General features: G+C 44.9%; 1 protein-coding gene across 1 annotated transcript in view; it reads left to right on the top strand.

Annotated features, from left to right (window-relative positions):
* Positions 1 to 4,244: 4,244 nt before the first annotated feature.
* LOC124622254 overlaps positions 4,245 to 8,521 on the top strand; it is a 110,794-nt gene continuing 106,517 nt past the window's right edge. The window contains exon 1 of the mRNA XM_047147918.1: positions 4,245 to 4,346. The gene's annotated coding sequence lies outside the window, so the exon portion shown is untranslated. The remainder of the gene's footprint in view (positions 4,347 to 8,521) is intronic.

Here is an 8,521-nt window from a genome sequence, read left to right as displayed (position 1 = left end):
GGCAGTTAACAACAAACCTGTAGAAGTTCGTGTTGCTCCTCTATGTATGTATTTAGTATCCACTCTTTATTTCGTATGGGTGCCACAGACATCAGCAATATTCTAGGATGGGCGGTATGAGTGTTCTGTAAGCAATCTCTTTTGTAGACTGATTGCATTTTCCAAGGATCTTACCAATGAACCGCAGCGCGGAGTGGCCGCGCAGTTAGAGGCGACATGTCACGACCGCGCTGCCGCTCCCGCCCGAAGTTCGAGTCCTCCCTCGGCATGGGTGTGTGTGTTGTTCTTAGCATAAGTTAGTTTAAGTAGTGTGTAAGTCTAGGGACCGATGACCTCAGGAGTTTGGTCCTTTAGGAATTTACACACTTCTGAAGATTTTTACCAATGAACCGACATCTGATCTACAGTATGCAGGGTATCCCAATAGGAATGGGCAGTATTCAGTGATTTGACAAGAACGATCATTCGAAGCAAGAAGTCCAGTAAACATGGGCTGTAAATCGCATAACTTAAGAGCTACGAGCATTACTTCATTTTCATAACTGTGAAGCAAATGTCTTCTGCTGCAAACTTTCCATATCTCTAATGAACATGGGCTCTAAAATGCTTGCCTTAAAGCTATGGGCAATTGTTCAGTAGAAGAGAGGTGTTTGACAGTGGCAAAGATGAACAAGTGCTCATAGTTCTTAACTTAAGGTATGCATTTTAGAGCTCATGTTTCTTAGACATTTTTACTTCGAATGATCGTTCCTGTCACATCCCTGAATACTGAACATTCCTCTTGGGACACTCTCTATCATGACTGAAATGAGGGCTAACTCAACTGAAAATTCTATTCAGAATCTGATCACGGTCCTATTGAGCTCTGGAGATTTGCTAAATTCTACGAGGAGTATTCAGTTAGTAATCCAACACATATTTCTGAAAATAGATTAGTTTCTTTCTGGATTCTAATACACTATAATTTTCGCCACTTTTTTGGCCACAAAACGCTGCCTCCGATGAATGCAACGGCCTTACACCATCTTACCGAGAGCGCCTGTATACCCGCTTGGTTCCACTCCACTGGTCGACGTCAGAGACGATGTCTCGCTGCATCAATAACCTGCCCATCATACATGTACTGCTTCGGGTGCAGCGCAATCTTCACTGGGCCAAACAGATGGAAGTCGGAAACGTGCGACATCCGGGCTGTATACTGGGTGAGGAAGAACAATCAAGAACAACTGCCAAGATGAGAAACATAGAAGTAGATATCCTCGGAGTAACGAAGCAGCTTAAATCACTTAATAAAGGCAAGGCCTCCGGTCCAGATTGTACACTAGTCACGTTCCTCTCAGAGTACGCCGATAAATAGCTCCATATTTAGCAATTATATACAACCAGTCGCTCACAGAATAATTCGTACCTAATGTCTGGAAAATTGCTCAAGTCACACCAATACCCTACAAGGGAAGTAGGAGTAATCCGCTGAATTACAGGCCTATATCACTAACGTCGATTTGCAGTAGGGTTTTGGAACATATGCTGTTTTCGAACATAATGAAGTACCTCGAAGAAAACGATTTATTGACACATAGTCATCACGGTTACAGAAAATGTCGTTCTTGTGAAACACAACTAGCTCTTTATACTCATAAAGTAATAAGTGCTATCGACAGGGGATGTCAAATTGATTCCATATTTTTAGATTTCCAGAAGGCTTTCGACACCGCTCCTGACAGGCGGAATATCGACTCAGTTGTACGACTGGATTCGTGATTTCCTGTCATAAAGGTCACAGTTCGTAGTAATAGACGGAAAGTCATCGAGTAAAACAGAAGTAATACCGGCGTTTCCCAAGGAAATGTTATAGCTCCTCTATTGTTCCTGATCTATATTAACGACATAGGAGACAATCTGGGTAGCCGTCTTAAATTGTTTGCAGATGATTTACCGTCTTGTAAAGTCATCAGATGATCAAAATGACTTGCAAAATAATTTAAATAACAAATCTGTATGGTGCGGAAGGTGATAATTGACCCTGAATAAGGAAAAGCGTGAAGTTATTCACATGAGTACTAAAAGAAATCAGCTAAATTTCGATTACGCGATAAGTCACACAAATCCGAAGTCTGTAAATTCAACTAAATACTTAGGGATTACAATTACAAACAACCTAAATTGGAAGGATCACATAGATAATATTGTGAGAAGAGCAAACCAAAGACTGCGATTCATTGGCAGAACAGTTGGAAGGTGCAACAGGTCTACTAAAGAGACTGCTTACACCACGCTAGTCCGCCATATTCTGGAGTGCTGTTGTGCGGTGTGGGATCCGCATCAGGTGGGACTGACGGATGACATCGAAAAAGTACAAAGAAGGGCAGCTCCTTTTGTATTATCGCGAAATAGGGGGGATAATGTCACAGGCATGATACGTGGATCGGAGTGGCATTCATTAAAACAAAGGCGTTTTTCGTTGCGATGGGATCTTCTCATGAAATTTCAATCACCAGTTTTCTCCTTCGATTGCGAAAACATTCTGTTGGCACCCACCTACATAGGGAGAAATGATCATCTCGATAAAATAAGAGAAATCAGAGCTCGCACAGAAATATTTAAGTGCTCGGTTTTCCCGCGTGCCGTTCGAGAGTGGAACGGTGGAGAGACAGCTTGAAGGTGGTACATTGAACCCTCTGCCAGGCACTTAATTGTGAATAGCGGAGTAATCACGTAGATGTAGATGCAGAACATTCTAATGAAGTTTTGCGAACTCCTCTTGGGTGCGCAGACTTGTGTGAGGCCTTGCGTTGTCATGGAGGAGAAGAAGTTCGTTTGCATTTTCGTGGACACAAACAAGCTGCCGTCACTTCTTCAGTTTACACTTCAAAGTCGATAGTTGCACCATGAGGAAGCACATCAAACAGAATAATCCGTTCAGAGTTCCAGAAAACCGTCGCCATGATTTTACCGGCTGAGGGTGCGGATGTGACCTTTTTTCGTAGGAGAGGTGGTTTGAACCCATGTTTCATCACTTGTAACGATGTTCGACAAAAGATTTTCACAGTCAGCCCGGCAATGCGCTAGCAATTCCTCGAAGATAGTCCCTCGTTGCTCTCTAACGTCTTGTGTTAGGCGGCGAGGAACCCACCGGGTACCCCAACTGTTGGACGAGTGTGCCAGCATTGCCAACAGAGACGACGAGTTGTGCAGAGAGGTGTTTGATTGTAATCGGTAGTTCAACTGCCCGTACGTTCCAACATTGAAGGAACCACAGTTGGATGCGGCAGGCCGGCATGTGGGAGATCGGATAGATTTCGGCGACTTTGTAGCCATGATGACAGATCCCTCATCCAACGACTCACCGTGCTTTTGTTCACTATCACGTCTCCGTAGACATTCTGCAGGCACCTATCAATGTCTGCGCAGCCTTGATTTTCCACCAGAAGAAATTCTGTTCTCTGCCTACAACGCACGTACGCTACACACGTCATTTTGGAAGCTACATATAGCACCATCATCTATCGGAACTTCATGAAACTAAAGGGGCTGAAGCGAGAATATTCCACGATGTTCCAAAAGAAATTCCACATTTTTCCAATAGAAATTTACCGAGAAAAAATGCATTGCACTACTAACAGAACACCCCTCGTAGCCATTTCAGGTTACGCAGTGCCACTAGCACTAACAATCTGTTTGACTCATCATTGCGATTGTGCAAGGAGTGGGACACTACTTCTGTACTATTATTTGTAAAGAAATATTTCGTCACGAGGTTCATCATTTCTCTTTTTGTCTTTCTGCCGTCAATTTCACATCTTGTATCTTCATTTAATTGCCATAAACACAAAAATGACTCCGAGCACTATGGTACTTAACTTCTGAGGTCATCAGTTGCCTAGAACTTACAACTACTTAAGCCTAACTAACCTAAAGACATCACAAACATCCATGCCCGAGGTAGGATTCGAACCTGCGACCGTAGCGGTAGCGCGGTTCCAGACTGTAGCGCCTAGAACCGCTCGGCCACTCCGGCCGGTCCATAAACACAACAAATAGTTAAGCACGTAAGTGAAGAAGAGACAGAAGCAGAAGAGCAAACGGTGGCGAGTCGCACCAAAGCAGCCAGAAGAGTAATGAGCCAGAACTGAAACAAACACTCTGAGATTCTTTGGCGCAATCTTCCGGGAGAAAACCGGCGGACGTCATCGGGCTGCGTAGCAGGATGTGTGCAGGAAACGTCGGTCTCACTGACGCAGACTGCGGCCTCCGCCGGAAGAGGAGCAGCGAGTGTCCCAGGCAGCGCACAGTAGTAGCGGCAACGCTAACGTTCGCCCCTCGCGCTGTAACACGCTCGTAAACAGGTAAGCACAGCAACCGTGCGCCTCTAGCCGCCGCGCTGCACCGCCTGTGACATTTGTGACATCACGAATCCAGTCACACACAAACCGGGTAGAAGCTGTTTGTCAGGAAAGGCGTCAGAAGCCATCCAGAAATAAAGAATCGAGATCCCCTGTCGACAGCATCAGTCATATCGTGTGTATGAAGTGCCGTCCGCCCCCGGTAGCTGAGTGGTCAGCGCGACAGAATGTCAATCCTAAGGGCCCGGGATCGATTCCCGGTTGGGTCGGAGATTTTCTCCGCTCAGGTACTGGATGTTGTGTTGTCCTAATCATTCATCATTTCATACCCATCGACGCGCAAGTCGCCGAAGTGGCGTCAAATCGAAAGGCTAGCACGCGGTGAACGGTCTACCCGACGGGAGGCTCTAGGCACACGACATTTATGAAGTGCCAGTCGTGTTTCATGAGAACTGTACGTGTTAAGATATAATGTTTTCTCCGAGGTATTTCTGATATGATCCTAAATTCTGTTACACGGCAACGTCAGTGACATTGCTCCATAATTCAGCGCATTACTTCTGTTTCCTTTCTTGTGTGTTAATCTGACCTGTGCACTTTGCAGTCTTTAGATACGGACCTTTCGTATAGAGAGCGATTGTTTATGATTGCTAAAAATGGCATTATTTCACAATGAGGCTTCCTAAGGCAACTTTCCTTTATTAAGTGATTTAAATTGATTCACTACACCGAAGAAATGTACTTAGAAATTACTCATGTAGGCAACAGTTCCATATTCGAATTCCAGTATATTTGCTCTACTTTCTTTAACGCAATAATTCCGTAAAACCGTTGTTACTAATTCCACTTTCGACACCATGTCGGCGGTAACATTACCATCATTGTCACGTAGTGAAGATATTAACAGTGTTTTGTCGATAATATGTTTCTGAACAGGCACCGCAATAGTGTTGCCTTAAGTTCACGGAACACGTAATTATGGATAGGCAGAAAGGGACATATATTTTTAAGCCGTCTCTCATTCAACACCTGCTCCAGCACTGGTACATTAGAAACTCGGTGCCTGTGTCTGAACGGCAGAAGTCGTGATGAAGATGTATATATTACTGAGTAAATTTAGGCTCGCTGTGTGCAATATGAGCTTTGTACTGCTTATACTGCGAGATATAGCGTAGTCCGTATCTGAAAGGGAAACGGTACCGTCTGGAACTAATGGAGGTGTTGTTTGTTCAGGACATCCGTGTTCCTTTTTGTTATATATTACTTCTATAAACATATTAATAACACATACTGTGTCACATTCCATCACGAGGGCCCGAAAGTTTTTCCATACGAAGCAAGACGTGGCACAATCCTACTCTCTATCCATCTGGTCGAGCTTTTTGCGTCATTCAGTCCATGAACACGTCCCGTCCTAGATGACAAATTCACAGTGCCACATAAACTCACTCCAAAAGACACTGAGGAAAGATTTAAGTTATAAGCCACAATGTTGTCTAAAAACACGGTTTTCAGAAACTTTGAATCACATCTCTAATTACGCTGTACTGCCATGGGTCTAACAAGAAAGAGGTTTAATGTTGCACCATCCTATTCATATAGTTCTGTTTCTTCTCATGTATTATTAACATGTTTGTTGTGCGATATATAGAGAGAGGGAGAGAGAGAGAGCGTTACTAACTAAACCAGAAAACACTTTGAGGTATTGTGAAAAGAGCATGGAGCAAGAAACGGAGGATAGAATAAACCTTTTGCACTTATACTGCTGCGAACGCTTGCACTGTGGTGATATGAAACCCTCATCGTCGTTCTCCCCGCACTCTGGTGGGCACCTACATGAGAATATACGACTACAGGCAGCGAAGGAGGATCATATGTCTAGGAGAGTGTGTGTGTGTCAGTAGTACACACATGTCAATCGGGCTAAGCCGATGTACAGCACTTCAAATATTTTCTTTAATTATATTTATTTTGTCTGAAAATGACATAAAATCGTTGTACGAGCCTGCTGTCATTACCACTAGTCACTGTAACAGACGGTCTTGATGGCTATTATATGTTTATATTTTTAAAAACGCACCTTAACGCGATTGTGCCACAGCCATAATCAAATCATGTTACAACACTACACGTGAACTAACGAGACCTCGTGTATCGAGTTTTTTAAATGTGATTCAGATGATGACGGTGGCCGAAATATATATTTAGTTAGCATTTGCTTGCATAATTAATGTCCATCTGTATTTTAACAAATGCTTTTCGTGTACGGAACAAACTGCAACGTGTGCTTTATGTTTCCTCTTGTCTTGAATTTGGATGTCTCTTTTTTTACTGTAAAGAAAAAAGTACAGCTCTTCAGTTTTGTTTTATTACTTACCGATCTTTACTATGGCCTCAATTCCCAATAGAAGATATAAATAACTGTTCTTTGGATGAAGTTCCGTTGTGCACTGTTTCTCGAAGCTGTGATGTCGGATGCCATTTACGGGTATCAGTTCTCATTCCCAGTCTGTTCCTGCAGACAATCTGTGTCATCATTGAAACATTTCGCTATACAGTAGAACATTGTTTCGTTTGTGACGGTGCGTCATCGTACCCGTAATTCTACCCTTTCTTCTTACGCATGACAAAGTGTGCTGTTTCTCCGTAGACTGTGTTGAGTATTCCTGTAGGTCTTGACTATCGAATGGTTAAAGTCTGTCCAGTCCCGCTATTTTGACTCATTCGTAGTTCGGAAGGTCCCAGAAGAATGAATAATACTGCACAACTGTCCAAATGTTACTGCAGGTCGACTATGTGTCGCCGTCGAGTTCAGAAAGTAAGGAAGTACAAGCGATCACTAACAGTGTTTGTTTAGTGTTTATTAATGTGATTTTATCAACAGAATAGTCAATTATATTGTATAAACATAGCTACAAAAATAGTGCTCGGGACAACGATGTACAATTTCTCTCATCTTCCATAACGTCCACAGTATTGTCGACTTCCAGAGGGATGACCAGCCTGGTAACATCCAGGTTAACGAGGATGACAGTACGTGGTAGTGCGTCTCGACATTTTCGTAGATCTTTAATTCTGGTCTTCCACAAGCGGCAGTGAAGTACATCCCCTTGAAGAAGTATAATACACTCCTGGAAATTGAAATAAGAACACCGTGAATTCATTGTCCCAGGAAGGGGAAACTTTATTGACACATTCCTGGGGTCAGATACATCACATGATCACACTGACAGAACCACAGGCACATAGACACAGGCAACAGAGCATACACAATGTCGGCACTAGTACAGTGTATATCCACCTTTCGCAGCAATGCAGGCTGCTATTCTCCCATGGAGACGATCGTAGAGATGCTGGATGTAGTCCTGTGGAACGGCTTGCCATGCCATTTCCACCTGGCGCCTCAGTTGGACCAGCGTTCGTGCTGGACGTGCAGACCGCGTGAGACGACGCTTCATCCAGTCCCAAACATGCTCAATGGGGGACAGATCCGGAGATCTTGCTGGCCAGGGTAGTTGACTTACACCTTCTAGAGCACGTTGGGTGGCACGGGATACATGCGGACGTGCATTGTCCTGTTGGAACAGCAAGTTCCCTTGCCGGTCTAGGAATGGTAGAACGGTGGGTTTGATGACGGTTTGGATGTACCGTGCACTATTCAGTGTCCCCTCGACGATCACCAGTGGTGTACGGCCAGTGTAGGAGATCGCTCCCCACACCATGATGCCGGGTGTTGGCCCTGTGTGCCTCGGTCGTATGCAGTCCTGATCGTGGCGCTCACCTGCACGGCGCCAAACACGCATACGACCATCATTGGCACCAAGGCAGAAGCGACTCTCATCGCTGAAGACGACACGTCTCCATTCGTCCCTCCATTCACGCCTGTCGCGACACCACTGGAGGCGGGCTGCACGATGTTGGGGCGTGAGCGGAAGACGGCCTAACGGTGTGCGGGACCGTAGCCTAGCTTCATGGAGACGGTTGCGAATGGTCCTCGCCGATACCCCAGGAGCAACAGTGTCCCTAATTTGCTGGGAAGTGGCGGTGCGGTCCCCTACGGCACTGCGTAGGATCCTACGGTCTTGGCGTGAATCCGTGCGTCGCTGCGGTCCGGTCCCAGGTCGACGGGCACGTGCACCTTCCGCCGACCACTGGCGACAACATCGATGTACTGTGGA

The sequence above is a fragment of the Schistocerca americana genome, chromosome 1, assembly GCF_021461395.2.
Source record: "Schistocerca americana isolate TAMUIC-IGC-003095 chromosome 1, iqSchAmer2.1, whole genome shotgun sequence".
NCBI classification, from domain to species: Eukaryota; Metazoa; Arthropoda; class Insecta; order Orthoptera; family Acrididae; genus Schistocerca; species Schistocerca americana.
This window is presented reverse-complemented; position numbering and strand designations above follow the sequence as displayed.